The sequence below is a fragment of the Miniopterus natalensis genome, chromosome 12 (assembly GCF_054644295.1).
Source record: "Miniopterus natalensis isolate mMinNat1 chromosome 12, mMinNat1.hap1, whole genome shotgun sequence".
In the NCBI taxonomy this organism is placed as follows: Eukaryota; Metazoa; Chordata; class Mammalia; order Chiroptera; family Miniopteridae; genus Miniopterus; species Miniopterus natalensis.
The window spans coordinates 30920087-30935017 of NC_142092.1; the positions used below are offsets into that span (position 1 = coordinate 30920087).

The following is a 14931-nucleotide window of genomic DNA, read 5'->3' on the forward strand; positions in this document are numbered from 1 at the left end:
GCAGACTGTTTTTTGTGTTGTTTTTTTTTTTCTTTTAAAAAGTACTAATAAGCCATAAAGAATTTAGAATTTACTGATGCGTAACAGTGAAATAGGAGAAAGAGATGCTTATATAACTTTCTAAACGCTACAGTTCTCAGCTGGTCTGAAGGCAGGGGAAAGGGGCATTGAGCAAGTACTACAGTATTTCAAGAAGGTCAGTCATCAAGACACCTTCACTTTGTCCCAGGGTCAGTGGCCCTTTATCAGTTGCTTTGGCTACTTACTCTTGGAGACAACACAGCCTCTGCTTTTTGAGATCCTCAGACATGAGACTAAGATTTATGTGAAGAGCTGACCAAATCTGACAGAGGTTTTGGGTACAGGTCATGTATACCCATGAACTATGCCAGTGTACAATGTTTTCAGCACACATAAATATTTTGTATTAGATATACATGAAAAGGCGTGACTAGTTTTGTTTGTACACATGTCTGTTTGATTTGCCAAATATTTGATATATGAACATTTATTTTAGCACATTAAATTCACAATCAGTTTAAAATAGCTAAGAATAGCACTCTCTACTTTTTTTTAAATCGTCACCCAAGGATATGTTTTTATCGATTTTTTTTTTTTTAAAGAGAGAGGAAGGAGAGAGAGAGAAACATCGATCCTTTGTCTCCCCATTCGTGCCCCAACTGGCAATCAAACCCACAACCTAGGTATGTGCCCTGACCAGGAATCGAACCTGCAACCTTTTGTTGTGCAGGACAGTGCTCAACCAATTGCGCTACTGGCCAGGGCTCTCTACTTCTTCAGTCTATAAATCCATGGTTTTATTAAAGACCTGGAACACAGCAGTTAAAAGAGTCAAATCTAACCAGAATCAATTGAACAATGGCCCAACACCTAACATATATTCTGGTGATGGGCTGGTCCTGTTCATTTAAATCTCTTGGAAATGGATTTGGGAAGGGATTAAATCTCTATCTATCAAAACATCAGTACCTTTGCTGTGTGTAGCACACATCTGTATGGCTCATTTTCAAAACTTAGGAGTCCATTTGCCTTGGAGTTTTGGTATTTCTGGTAGTGTTTTTAAAGTTTTAAAGAGGTTGAGTTTGAAATGGCTTTGTCATTCCAAGAAATTCCTCTTTCTGTTCATGATACTTTTTTTTTTAATTGTTATATTTATTTTACAGTTACAGCTTACTTGCAGTATTATTTTGTATTGGTTTCAGGTGTACAGCATAGTGGTTAGACAACCATATACTTTACAGAGTGTTCCCCCGATATGTCCAGTACCCAACTTGTGCCATGCATCGTTATTACAATTATTGACTGTATTCCCTGTGCTGTCCTTTACATCCCCGTGACTATCTGGTAACTGCCACTTTGCACTTCTTATTCCCTTCGCCTCTTTCGGCCAGCCCCTCCCCCCCCCCAGCAATCCGCCGTCCCGGGCCCCCCCCCGTGTCCCTGAGTCTGTTTCTACGCTGGGTCTCCGTGAAGATTTTGAGCCCTGCCTTGAGCCTCCAGCTGTCGCAGGCGAGCTGCCGTAATGCGCCAGGAGGCCAAGTTGCCACCGTGTCGACGGAGTACCTTCAGGTCGATTTGAATTTCCCGTGACTGGGGGGACATTTGAGCAGGCAGGTGACCATCGTCCTAGACGTCCTTCCTGGAATTGTACTTCTCGAGTTAGCTTTTAACCGTGGCAGTGTATCTCCCCTCCATCTTTCTTTATTCCTGCTTCCCTCAGGTTCTATTTTGCTTTCTTTGTTCTTGCTCTTTTTTGGGGGGGAAAAGTGGATGATGCCTTCTGTCTCACTGAGTAGGCAACAAACAGAACAGAACGAGGCAGGAAGGAAAACTAGAAAACAAAAACGTTAAGCCTTCCTTCTTCCCTCTAAAGTTCTAAAAATTCACTTGCCAGGAGCGCTTGTTCACACCAGTTTCAAACCTGTGCTAAAGATTCGTGGAAAGAAGCCAAGCAGCGAGAGACGCCAAAGGAATAGGGAACTGTTTATCAATTAGTTAAATGTAAAATCTGAAGTGTTAGGGCAATCTGACAGAGATTAAGACTTGGCGAAGGGGCAGAAGTACTTGGAGTCATTCCCTTTACGTTCTGTTGTACAGAACTGAGAAAATATTTGTTTAATGATTGTCAAGCACTTAGACTTTTCAGTGCTAGCAAATTGATTTATAATAAAAATATTTTGATGGACACCTGTTCAGTGCATATGGGCTTAGGAGCAGAAGTAGTTTAGCAAGGAGCACCGTGATCTTCTAGAAGCTATGAATGAGGACTTGGGTTTTGGGGAAGTCACGGTTTTGGAATGGAAATCTTTAGTGGGTAGCAGACAGTGATTCACTTGTAAGGTTCCAAGAGAGGGGTAGTTTTCAGAGCATTGGCATGACCGGGGAAGACGGCAGCTCTGACACGTACATCTCGTGCGAGTCTCCTAACACATTGGCCTCCCCAATTGAAACAAGCTTTTCAGTTGATATGACAGAGTTTGATTGGGAAAGATTGCCTGGAAAGATTTTATTTCTGTGGAAGAAAATAGTGCCCCAGGTCAGAGCAGCCAAATATCACTTGAGGCTTCCTGTAGATGATTTTAAAAGCTAGGTGTTTACTCATCTATTCGGAAATCCCAGGGCTCCCCAGGCCTGCTCCTCAGCTAACCTGAGAGCGATTTTGTGATCAGATGGAAGGCTCGACAGCGATGGGCAATTCTCACCGATGGCTCACTTATATTTTCTGCCCTTTTGTTCAAAAGTTCTGTGCCCCAGATTGATAGAGCCTTTAAATTTAGGTGATTTACCTAAAGATCTGAGGGAGAAGTATTTCAAAGCCCGTAGATCGAGGTGCGAATGCCACTGTTAAGGCTCAGTGCGTGTGTAGATGTTCTCGCCAGCTCCCTGGGTGAACTAATGAAGCAGATGAGCCTACGGTTAGAATCTGCAATATCATGGGCAGCCTGGAGCAGGGCCTCGCTTTGGCAGAGCCCATCCACTGACAGAGGATGCTCTGTGCAAGGGGATCTGTCCCGTGAGTGATCACAAAGATTACACTTCCCTCCACATCAAAACTGTGCTACAGATGCAATAAAACGTGACCTTTGCAAGTGATCTTAACCATGAAGACATCGTAGAGGCCGGTGTGGTTGAGGTGTGGGAGTCTCACAGAAACCACCCACCAAGTGAGGAGCTAGTGCAGCTGGAACAAGGAAACCCGCACGAATAAGGGGCTTTTATTGGTAACACTTCTATTGGGTTATAAAATAATTACCATGTTTTAGAGCTGTTGAATTATTCCAGTTTTGAATGTAACCTTAGATCTTTCAGGAAAAAAATGAACTGTTATATTCAGATATTACAGGGAATTGTAGAAGGAAAGTAAAGATTTTTTTTAGAGCAGGAATTTTTGAAATCATATACTGTCATTCCCTTTCCCTCCCCCTCATTAGTGGGAAATGAAGGCGTCTCTCTTACAATAGCATCAGTTTTTTTGTAATAAATAGCACCATATTAAATTTATGCAGGATTTAACATACTTTGTGAAATAGTTAATGTTTCATTTTAATGTAATTTTACAGTATATGTTTTAATACATTTTCTACATTCTTAAGTTAAGTATATTTGCTATCTTGGGACAACTTGCAGAGTTATAGGGGTTGGAAATAATTTTATATAAAACTGCCTCATATAATCTACTCTCAAAAAGCGGTTGTTAATTTAGAGACTTTATTAGAATGTTCTAAATTGGCGCACAGATTTCCCAATAGGTTAAACTTTATTGGGAGAATTGTTGAAGATCAAATAACATAATCTATATAAATGTCCTTAAAAGGTCATAGAGCATTATAAAAAATGCAATAGTTATTACTTGCATTGCCTTCAAAATGTCTGCTTTGCTTGGAATTTACCAGAGGTGAAAAAGGGGCAGAACAACTTGAAATTGGCGGTGGAAAGAAGGAGGTAGCGAGTGGGGCTGCAGAAGCGATTCAGAGGGAGACATTTAGCATCCTTGCCATCTTCTGACGTTGCCTTGAACTGCTGTCAGAATCCTGTATCGCTCACGTAACACCTCTTGCATCTGCAGTTTATTTGCCTACTGTAGTTGGACTGTGGAATCAGTGAGCACAGGAGCAAGGGTCATGCTTCTCTTTAGTAGAAACTAATAGTTTAACCTATAGATTTAGCCCTTCCTGACCCTGAGCCAATCCTTTAGTGTGCATTAACTCCCTTGGAAAACCCATGAAAATACAGATTGCTGGTCCTCACTCCCGGAATTTCCGATCCGGTAGGTCTGAGTGAGTCCCAAGAATCTGAATTTCTGCCGGGTGTTTCTAGCAAGTTCTCAGATGTCACTGGGTGCTGCCGATCAAGGGATCACACTTTGAAAACCGTTGCTCTGGGTCATAAAATGTGGGCATGTGACTTCTAGCAAAACATGACCTGAATTTTGACTGGTGGGAGTTAAAAGAAGAATTTCCCCTCATTAACCAGATGGGGGGAATCCTTTCACAATGGATATGTATGTCAAAGTATCACAATGTACTTTAAATGCCTTAAAATTTTAGCCCTGACCAGTTTGGCTCAGTGATTAGAGCGTCAACCCTCGGACTGAAGAGTCTCGGGTTCGATTCTGGTCAAGGGCATGAACTTCAGTTGCAGGTTTGATCCTGGCCGTGTGCGGGAGGCAATCAATGTGTCTCTCTCACATTGATGTTTCTTTCTGTCTCTCTTTCTTCTCTCTCTCTCTCCTTCCACTCTCTCTTTGAAAAACAATGGAAAAAATATCCCCTGCTGAGGATTAAATGCCTTACTATTTTATACATGTTATACTTCAATAAAACTAGAATTTTAAAAAAGAATTTTAAAATTGGAACAAAATTTTTATCTAAAACCAGTGTGATGGAAACCTGTCCATAAGACAATTTAATGATGTGGCTGATACGCTGTATATTTACAGTGATAAATAGAATAATGCCACTCTGCTACTTATAATTAAATAATTACCGAGATAATAAAGCTAAATCAAACATCGAAGGAGAAAAGAAGAGTTTCCCTCTAGTATATACTTCTGTCTCTCGCTATAGAAAACCTATAGACGGATATTAAGCTAGTCTTCCCACCAGTGATAAAATGGCACTGCACATATTTTGATTAAGAGTGAGATCTTATAACCACCCAACTGAAGAAAATTAAAATTCCTATTCCCAGCCAGCATGGGGCACATTTGTACGTATGCTGCTAACGTTAATGACTTTTTATGTTTGCAAGCTGCTTAATTTGGTGCTTCAGTTTTCCACATATCCCTTTGTATTCATGTTAGTTTTCACGCAAGATTAAGCTGAATTATTCAGTTTTACAACATGTACAAGTTTTTGCTGTAAAAATATTTTTGTGGGTGAGCAAAAACAATCCCACAACTTCTGAGGAGGAGAGGAAAGTAGTGAAGCTGGGCGATTGTAGCTCTCTTCCCACTGGCCAAAGTCATGGTTGTCTTTGTATTGTCATTTCTCCTTTCCCTCATTTTATGTTATTTTGCTGGCACTAAAATGGGGTGTGAAAGGGAAGGTTGGATCTACCTTGATATGTACCCCAAGCAGGTCTTAGGAAACAGATGGGTGGCAAGGCAGAGAATTCAGGACAGGATTGCTCAACTGAGGAGCTAAAACCTTCTGTGATTAGGAAGACAGACCAAAGTTCTGGGTCCCAAGTTCTGACTTTCTCCTAAACCTAAATTACCTTCCAAGGAAAGAGAGAAATAAGTAGTTAGGCCTCTTTCATGTGAAGAATAAAGAAAGTGGCATTTTCAGGGTGTTTGTAGTCACAGGGAACATCTATTTTTTTTTTATACTTGTAGTAGCACTGAGAGTAAATGTTAAGGATAAGATTAAAACGCTAAAGTGAAGGGTGTTAGCTTGACTTGTTACTTTTTATGTTTTACTGTTAACAGTAATAAGACAGCAGGTTGCAGGCGCCGAATAGAGAGCGTGTCGTGGAACCGACTCATTCCAGGAGACCGGAGCGCTGGCCCCTCCAGCGTCGCCCTCACGTTGTCAAAGAAGGACCGGCCCGGTCAGGTGCCTGGCCAGGACTGGAACCTTTAACGCTGCTCCGACAGCGGGACTGATTCGTCAGAAGTACAGCTGCCTCCTTGGTGTCTTACCCTAGTTTTCTCACCCCTTTCAAGGCTGTGTTTTGTGACAATGTTTCCAGTTGCTACCTGGACTTTGCTGCTTTTCCCCCGGTGAACGTGGCTGCTCAAGCCCGGCTTCTCCCTGACTGCCCGCGAGCTCTGATCTCAGGGCTGAGGCTCACCCTGGACGTCTGTTGACACCTGACTGTGCCCTAAGAAGTCAGGGTTTTATAATTTCCACTGGAACCTTTCCCTGGGGATTTAGCAGAAGTCCTATTTCTGCCTTCTAGGAGAGGTGGCCGAAAGGGAACTACGCACTATTGAAGGAAAAAAAGGGGGAGGGGGGGATGCATTCTTATCAGCAAGCGCGGGAAAATGCACGGCGTGCTTATCGAGTTTTCTGAGAAGGGAATACACTTCATGGAAGATGCAGTGCAGCAATGCCCCGGAAATGTTCTGATCGGTGAAGGAATGGTTAAGGTCCACAGTTCTGCGGTGTGTGTACCTAAGGTACCATGGAAGGATGGGCAGTATTTAGTATCTCTTTTCTTAAGTCATATTATTGGCCGTGTTTTATACAGTCCCTCTGACCATCTGCATGGCCAACCTTTGTTCAAGTAGAACATTTACAGGTGGAAATGTTACTCCTCCCTTTAGCTCAAATTTCTTTCCCTTTCACTAAGACTCTTTGCCAGATTAGATGACACACAAAGCGCCTAGAACAGTGCTTAGCTCATGGTGAGCGTTCGGCATCTATTAGCTACCATCGTAGCTTTTGTCCAAACACCAGAAAAATAGTTATAGTTCTGTAAAGCAGATAGGAGACAGGTGCCACAAATTACAGCCGTCCCCCCTTATCCGCAGTTTTGCTTTCCAAGAAGCCGTCCCTGAAATGTTTTCAGAAGTCACGTGGAAGTGGAGAGGGCTGGGGTCGCCTCCACGGTCTCCGACGGGTGGGCCGCACCTTTTTCCCTGAACTGGAGCAGGCGGGAGGCAGCGAAGGGATGAATGATGATGTTAGGGAACCGGGCACTTTCTGCTAAAACGTTGGTTTTTGTTACCAGGTTGGACTTTATTTGTAAATAAGGAGACGAGGCTCACTCCTGTGAGAGCTCCCAGGAAGGCTTGGCCCTGCCCCCCATCTTCCTTACGCCCTACTCTGCCCCGGTGCAAGGGGACCCCCAGACGGAGGCGGCACCCAGTCTCTTACAGGGCAGCCTGAGCTGTTTGCCGGCTCAAATCACTTCATTGACTTTCTGTGTCGCCGACTCCCTGCGAGTGAGTCAAGCACGTCGGTTGGGAGGCGAAGGGAAGGAAGATGCGGAGTGAGGTCTGAGGTTAGATTGGCATGCGTTGTCTGGAAAAAGGCCCGTGAGGGCTGCGTGAAATGTTGGTCCCAGAGAAGTTGAGGGAACTGCCAGACGAAGCCATTCAACTTGTAACACAGTGTCTTTGTTCTGAAACGCAAATGTTTCAGGAGCTTCCCCCCCCCCCCCCCCCCCCCGCACGAAGTTAATTATACCTGGTATTTCAGAATGTTTGATGGTAACCTTTGGCATTTATTGGATATCCCCAGCCATCATCTTCTGGTTGTGTGGCGGTGTATTCCAGAAAGGCATATACGCATGTATCCCCTTTCAAGCGCTAATAACGTCGTCCCTGGCTATAAATCCAGGTGCATGCTGTGGAAATGTAATTGGGCAGCCTGCATAGAAGTTTGGAGCTCATGTGGGAATATCTGTTTGTAAGAGAGCCTGAATATTCATGTAACTGTGCAGACATCAATAAATTCTCATTTTACCTTATTTATTTCTGTTCCCCGGCGAACAGCAGTGCTTTTAAGCTCAAAGTTAATAGGCATGTTCTTCAGAGATGTACCCTTCTCTTACCTTAAGAGAACATCTCCCTAACACATTTGTTTATCAGTTGCTAGGTAGCTCTCCCATCAGGTGACACAAGTGTGTTTCCTTTGTCTTAGCACAGTGGTGACAGTTACCATTGTTTGCCATCAATTAGCTTGGGGTAGCATGTCAAGGATGTACCGGTGGTGTCATTTTAGTCTGACAGCCACGCGATCAGGTGGAGGAGGGATTGTTTCATTACCCTCTTATCAGGGCTGCTGGATAATGATACTCTACACCGCCGAGTAGGAGGGGAAAGAGACAGGCAGAAAGAATAGATTTTTAGGGATTGGCAGTATTAAAATTATTCATGCCTCAAGGAGAAGGGAAAGATTAGAGAAATGACTGTGCAAACCCTTAAGAAGCGACTTCTTCCTGATACAGGTGGAATGTGGAACGATGCCCTTCCTAATACAGAGAGAGGGGAAGGGGGGACATGCCCAGACGTCGGGAGGAAAGAAAGAGGGAAACCAGCCCCTTTACTGATGGTCAATAAGGCAAGGATGAGCCCTGGCATCCCTCCACCCTCCAGTTAACCTCCGTATCAAACGCGGCCTCCTTCCCAGGGACTCTGAGGCCTTTCCCTTGTTAGAAAACCCTCTGGTTTGCGAATTTAGGTCGTGAGAGCATTTTCCACTGAAAGGCTGTGCAATTAAGTTGCTCCAGGGTAAAATGCAAAGAACCGCAGAAGGTATTGGGGCCGAAATTTTCCGTCTTGGGGAGCAAAGCTCCAGTCGCCCCCAATATTTGTCATTTTCTTCAGAATGACTGAAGGGAAAAGGCTTTTCTGAATTCTGACAATTAACCGTGGCTGGATCTTTGTGCTCTTGGAGAAACAAACAAAAAGAAGTGCTGAAAATGTAAAACTACTTCAAGATAAACTAAGCTTCAAGAGGGACAATTGTGTTGACATTTTAGTAACAGCCCATTTTCACTCCTTAACCAAGTGCAGTCATGCATGAAAATGACTTGTTATCTTTTAAACTGAAACGCATTATGGATTGTAACTCAAGGTGTGTATTGCTCATGCAAAATAAAGTACGATTTAACCCTATGAGGATTCTCTCTCAGGCCCTGAGCACTTTATAGCAACTTGCATTAGAAAAATTGAACAAAAAAATACCATTTTTATTACTCTCAATGCAGATGAGAGTATGGTATACACAATCATCTGCATTTTAAAATGACCCTAGTTCACAGTTTATATTTATATGCATCTTTGGGTAAGAGGCCATACACCAGCAATTTTCAACCTTTTGCATCTCATGGCACATATAAACTAATTACTAAGATTCTGTGGCACACCTGAAAATACATTATATTTTTTGCCCATCTGACAAAAAAATCAGCATAATTTTTATTGATTTACCAAAAAATAAATAGTAATTACCTATCCTTTTTGCTCCAAAGTGACCTTTTTAAAAATCAGGTCCCTATAGTCCTATATAAGGATTTCTGGAACCAAGAATTAACCAATCAGATATAACCTTATTATGCCACATGACCAGTAAGATGCAACTCTTATTATATGACCTATATATTTATGGTTCAAGACAGGGCATCCACACTGGACAGCTATTGTTGAGTTGGCTGTTGTCATTTTTTATTTGATAATTAAGGGAAAAGAGGTCAGTGACCTTGACTAAAATAGTCAGATATTGCATGTTTTAAAATTTCTTGCTGCACACCGGTTGCAAATTGCTGCCATACACTATTGGAGATTAACCTATGCCTTTCTCTTCCCTGTCCTATTAGCAATAGTAATTATTACGATAATGTAAATAGCCAAATAGCAGCCATTGTTTATTGAGCACTTAACCCTGGCCCATGCGTTGAGCTAAGTGTTTTTTGTATATTATATAATCCTCACCATCCCATAAGGTGTTACCCTTTTTTAAGATGAAGAAACCAAGCTTAGGTTAAGTGGCTTGCCCAAGACACATTGCTAGTAATTGGCAAAGCTAAGACCCAAACCCAAGTCCGTTTGACTGGCGGCAAGTGTGCTTTGTTCTCTTAATAACCACGCTGACACACAATCTCTCTCTCTAGTACCCAATTTCTGGTGAGGCCAAAGGATCCAAAGTTTTCATTGCAGTTCAGCTGTTTCACGCATCCTTCCCAGGTTTGAGTTTCTCCTGGGAGAATGGGAGGAGAGACAGAGAGGCAAGATTGAATTCACCCTTTGAATGGGGCCTCTAATTCTTTTTATTGTATCTGTAAAAGTCAACTTAGCCTGGTTTTGTGAATTAGCTTACTCTTCTGGGCCCTGACCCTGGAAACACTGCCCAAGAAATGAACGGAGAGCCCATACCTCCTTCCATGTACCAGCTACCAAGCGTTAAGTCCCATTTCTCAAGGTCCCAGCATTAGCGCAGCACCATGGCTTTGACGTAATTACGGATGACTCCAAATGCATATTTGCTGTGACAGCTCAGTGGCAGCAGATCTGCCCAGCAAATCTCTGCTCCATGCATTATTGACAGAGGTGGCAGCCTTTTGGCCAACGACCTCGTGCTCACTTGCGGTAACAAGTGTATATACCTGATTGCTCATGAATCACCCCACTCTGCCTGCCTTCTTTCCCACCAGTGGATCAGTGTGCCTCTGACAAGCATCTGAAATCTTTATTTAGGAAGAAGCCCATTTTCTACCAGCTGTTTGTTTTCCAAACCAAGTAATTCTGTTAATTTCTTGCCTGAATGCATTTCCAGAACTGGAGAATTTCTCTCATTCCTGCTGAGGTTGTTCGGTGCTTTGAGGGTGGGTAGAGATGGAAATGGGAGTTTACTTTTTGCATCCTAACCAGCATGTTGGTAGTGAAAGCTACTCATGTGCCCGGAGAGGGAAGAGTACCTAGTGACTCCAGGCAGCCTTGGCAGAGGGAGTGTCCCATGGTTCTGATAGAAAACAACACTCTCATGCCTTTTCTTGAATTCATCCTGTGTTTTGAGAGGCATTATGGAGTGGTGGTTAGGGGCATGTGATCTGAAATCAGGCTTCCTGGGTTTGCATTCTAGCCCCACTAACTTATAAGCCACATGACTAGGTAGCCTAACCAGGTAACCTAGTCAGGAATCTAGTTAAGCCTCAAGTTCTTTGTCAGTAAACTGGGGAGAGGTTTTTAAAGTCCTCAGTCAATGTTAACTACTGATTCTGAGGTGTGGGGCAGCAAGGTGAAATGCAACTCAGATGGTCTAGCGCTTACTGTTCAAAGTGCAGTCCCTGGACTGGCAGCCTCACTATCGCCAGGAACCTGAGGAGTTGGATAGAAGTTCAGAATCTCCGCACACCCTGCCTCTAAGACCTAGTGAATCAGAATCAGTGTTTTACCCAGTGATTTGTCTGCACATTAAAGTTTGAGAAGCAGGACTCTAGCTATCCATACAGTTTTCAACAGCAATCTGCCTTCCACCTGGCTGATCTTTTTAATACACCTCAGCCTGGCAAGGGACGTATTCCCTGCCTCTAAATGATGAAAACATAGTCACCAAGCAATGTCTATGTAGCTTCCCTGGCTCCAGGGATGGGCCTGAGAGAAGTAGGCTTCATTTTGAGAAGCAACTTAACACTCCTTTCCTCCCTCCATTCACACAGTGAACATGTGAAAACTGAAGTGTCCCCAAGGGCCCCCTGTCTGTGCTTATCAGAAATAGAGATTAAGAGAGAGAGAGAGACAGAGAGAGAGACAGAGAGAGAGACATGCGTGTTAACACAAATTAATCAGAGCTAATTCAAGGCACCAGCCTAGGATACCCTGGCCCCATAGCCAGTAAGATGGTATCTGGTACCACGTAGATCAACAGATGCTGCTTTGTCAATGTTATAAAGCCCCACTGGGTCACCTCCACCTACCTCTGCAGGAGGCAGGGTGGGGGCGGCAGTAAGCCAAGCCCCAGGGAGAGAGAAAGTCCGAAGCAGCAGGGAGGCTAGCTCTTGGTCCTCTGCTAGAGACAGGGCTCAGGCATTCATCTCAAGACCAGGCTTTTATTTCCTTGGGGAGTCTACCATCTCTTAATCACAAAAGCAATAAGAATTTCCAGTATGCTCCTCTGCTGTGCCTAATCAATTGTTCCAGCTGCCAGTCATCAGCCCCGTCTGGAGGGTCACCTAAAAGCCTTCTTCCAGCCCTGAAAGCAGCGCTAACCCCTGAGGTGACCCAGACAATGAGGCCGCCCCTGTGGGCAGCCTGTGTGCGCCGGTTGATTGGATCGCAGCAGTTTTAATATTGCCCTGGATTCCGGGGGAATCTGTTTTCTTCCTTATGCTTGGATCAGTAGGCCTCATACTCATTGGTTGAGTTTGGAAAATCATCTAGAGTGCTTTTCCTTTTGTGAATGACCTTAGAATTGCACTCTAACATGGAGACTTTTTTCCTGGGGTTAAAAAAGCCAGAGCTTTTGTCTGGAAGCATGTGTTGAGGTTGGGCAGGTCTAGGTAAAGTCAGCAGGCACTCAGACTTCAAGCATTAAGAGACTAACACCTGTCTGGTACAGAGTAAGGGCTGGAACATCACGAATGAATGAATGAATGAATGAATGAATGAATGAATGAATGAATGAATGAATGAATATTCTTAGACTGCATTAAGTACATTGGAATCCTGGATGTATGACTGATACAGTTGGAAATGCTTAGAAGTCAGTGTTAGTAGGAAAGGCATTTCCTTTGTCATAGTGGACATTTCTGAGAAATGTAGACCTTTGGTGGAGGCCAAGGGCAATTTTCCTGATACTACAGCTCTCTGACTCCAGAATCTTGTCCATTTTATTGGAAAGGTATATGAAACAGGGGTGGGACATATGCTTGAAGGACGTGCTGTGTCCCCCGTTACTTCCTCTAAATCTCTGGTCATCATCTTGGTTGGGGGCAACATCCACAACCAGCAGTCTAACCCTACGCTCTGTGTGCAAACTGCACTGTGTAGGAGCCGGATTATAAGCTTCTACTAAGTTATTTACCAGAAGGGAGTTTATCCTACGCTTCTCATCCCATCTGTTAGAAACAGAAGAAGCCATGGCCCTCATTTTCCAAGAGATAATTCTTATGCCCTGTGTAAGAAACTGCCCAGTGTACTTTCCAATGTTGGGTGGCTCAGTTGGTTAGAGCATCATCCCGTGCACCAAAAGGTTGTGGGTTTGATCACTGGTTGGGGCGCATACAGGAGGCAACCAATGAATGTTTCTCTCTCACATTGATATTTCTCTGTTTGTCTCTCTCTCTCTCCTCCCCTCCCTCCCTCCCTCTTCTCTCTCTTTTTAAAAAGCAATAAAAACATATCCTCAGTGAGGATTTAAATAAGTAAATTTTAAAAATAATGTTTGATGGATGGATGGACGATGGATAGATGGATAATTGGTCCTGGCTATTAGATGGGGTGAAGGAGAGGCCCTTAACCAGGCCTAGCTTTCAGTGTGCAGCAGGCTGCAAAAAAATGCCAAATTTCCCAGCCTATTTCATTGCAGCTAATGTAAAAATGTAGCTAATAGAGCCAATGTAGACCTCTGGGAAGCAAGACATATTCTATTGAACCGTCCAGTAGAGCATGAAGTGTGCACACCAAGTTTCCCTGTTGCCCATGGGGTTACACACAGCAGGGGCAGTGCTTCCCTTGTGATAAACACACACATACATACAGAAATAACTCCAGGGCATAATAAGTGATGGGTGCTTTCAGCAATTGCAACAAAGCAAATAGGAGCGCTCACATTACTACACTAAGGTAGAAAAAAAATTAGCTCCGTTTCCACAGAGTCTCTGTGACCTCTTATTATTCCATTAGCTTTTGGAATAGTATATAAAACACTGAGCTCCACGCTGACAAACACCAGTCCTAAAACTATTGCCACAGTGAATCCAAACAGCCTTCTCTCTTGGGTAAAATTATTATTTGGAATACAAGCAGAGCTGTGGTTGCCTGAGCGAGCTGAGCATAAACGAGGGTAGTGATTCATAAGGTGACTCCAGCGAGTTCGCAAACGTGCAACTTTCCTGGGGGCTGACGCCGGCGGACTCCCTGTGTTGCCTTTCTGAGCTGGTAAGCATTTTGTAGTCACACCGCCTCCTGAAGACGTGGAGGGCTGTGGAGGGCTGCAGGCTTCTGAGGACAAGAGTTAACCTGACACAATGCTGACTTACCAGAAATAAACCCTTCAAATCAGATCACACCCCTGTCAGTAGCTTTTTAAGTGAGAAGATGGTAATTCCACCTTTTCACATGTTCCTTTAAGTACTTGAACCCTTCCTCCATTGGATTAAGCTTTTGGGGGCTGGGTCATCTGGGGTATTAAATTCTATCCAGGAGGCGTTGGGGAAAAGCGGCACTGGTCTAAAAATACAGCTGCTTGAACTCTTAAACCTTCTAATATCTTTGATTATGTGGCTTCTTTTTCTTGATCCTTGGCCTGATTTTTTTTTTAAATCTATTTATCCTTTGATATCAGTAGAGTAAGTTCAAAAAGAGCAGGGACAGGCATAAAGCTTGGCCTAGCTCTGTAGAGAGGAGGAAGTTCAAGAGAGCCAGCGTAATGATGCTGGCATGATTGCGCGGTAATGAGATGTCTGCTGAGTAGGTCCCACACTGCGAGAGCCTCTCTGCCAGTGACAGACTCTGCAAGTGACAAGCCCCAGTTTCTCCCATGACATCGTACCAATTAGCCCATCTAAATGGGCACATATTTAAATTTGGGGTCACGTACAGTTCCCAAAGGCTGGGCTGCCCCTGCGAATGAGGCTGTAACTCACTCTCTGCGTCATAATTGGCAACAGGGGGGACTATCCCACAGGTGTGCGTGGGACCCCCTTTTCATATTCCGCAGTGTTAGGGGAAGACTCGTTCTTGCTGACCGAGTACACCCATCCATCACGCCGTCGGGGAAATGCCCGGGGTCAGTGAGGCTC

At 43.8% G+C, this 14931-nt stretch overlaps 1 protein-coding gene across 1 annotated transcript in view; it reads left to right on the plus strand.

The window, feature by feature from the left end:
• Positions 1 to 14931, plus strand: part of GLIS3 (GLIS family zinc finger 3) — a 409424-nt gene that overhangs the window by 348017 nt on the left and 46476 nt on the right. The window lies entirely within an intron of this gene.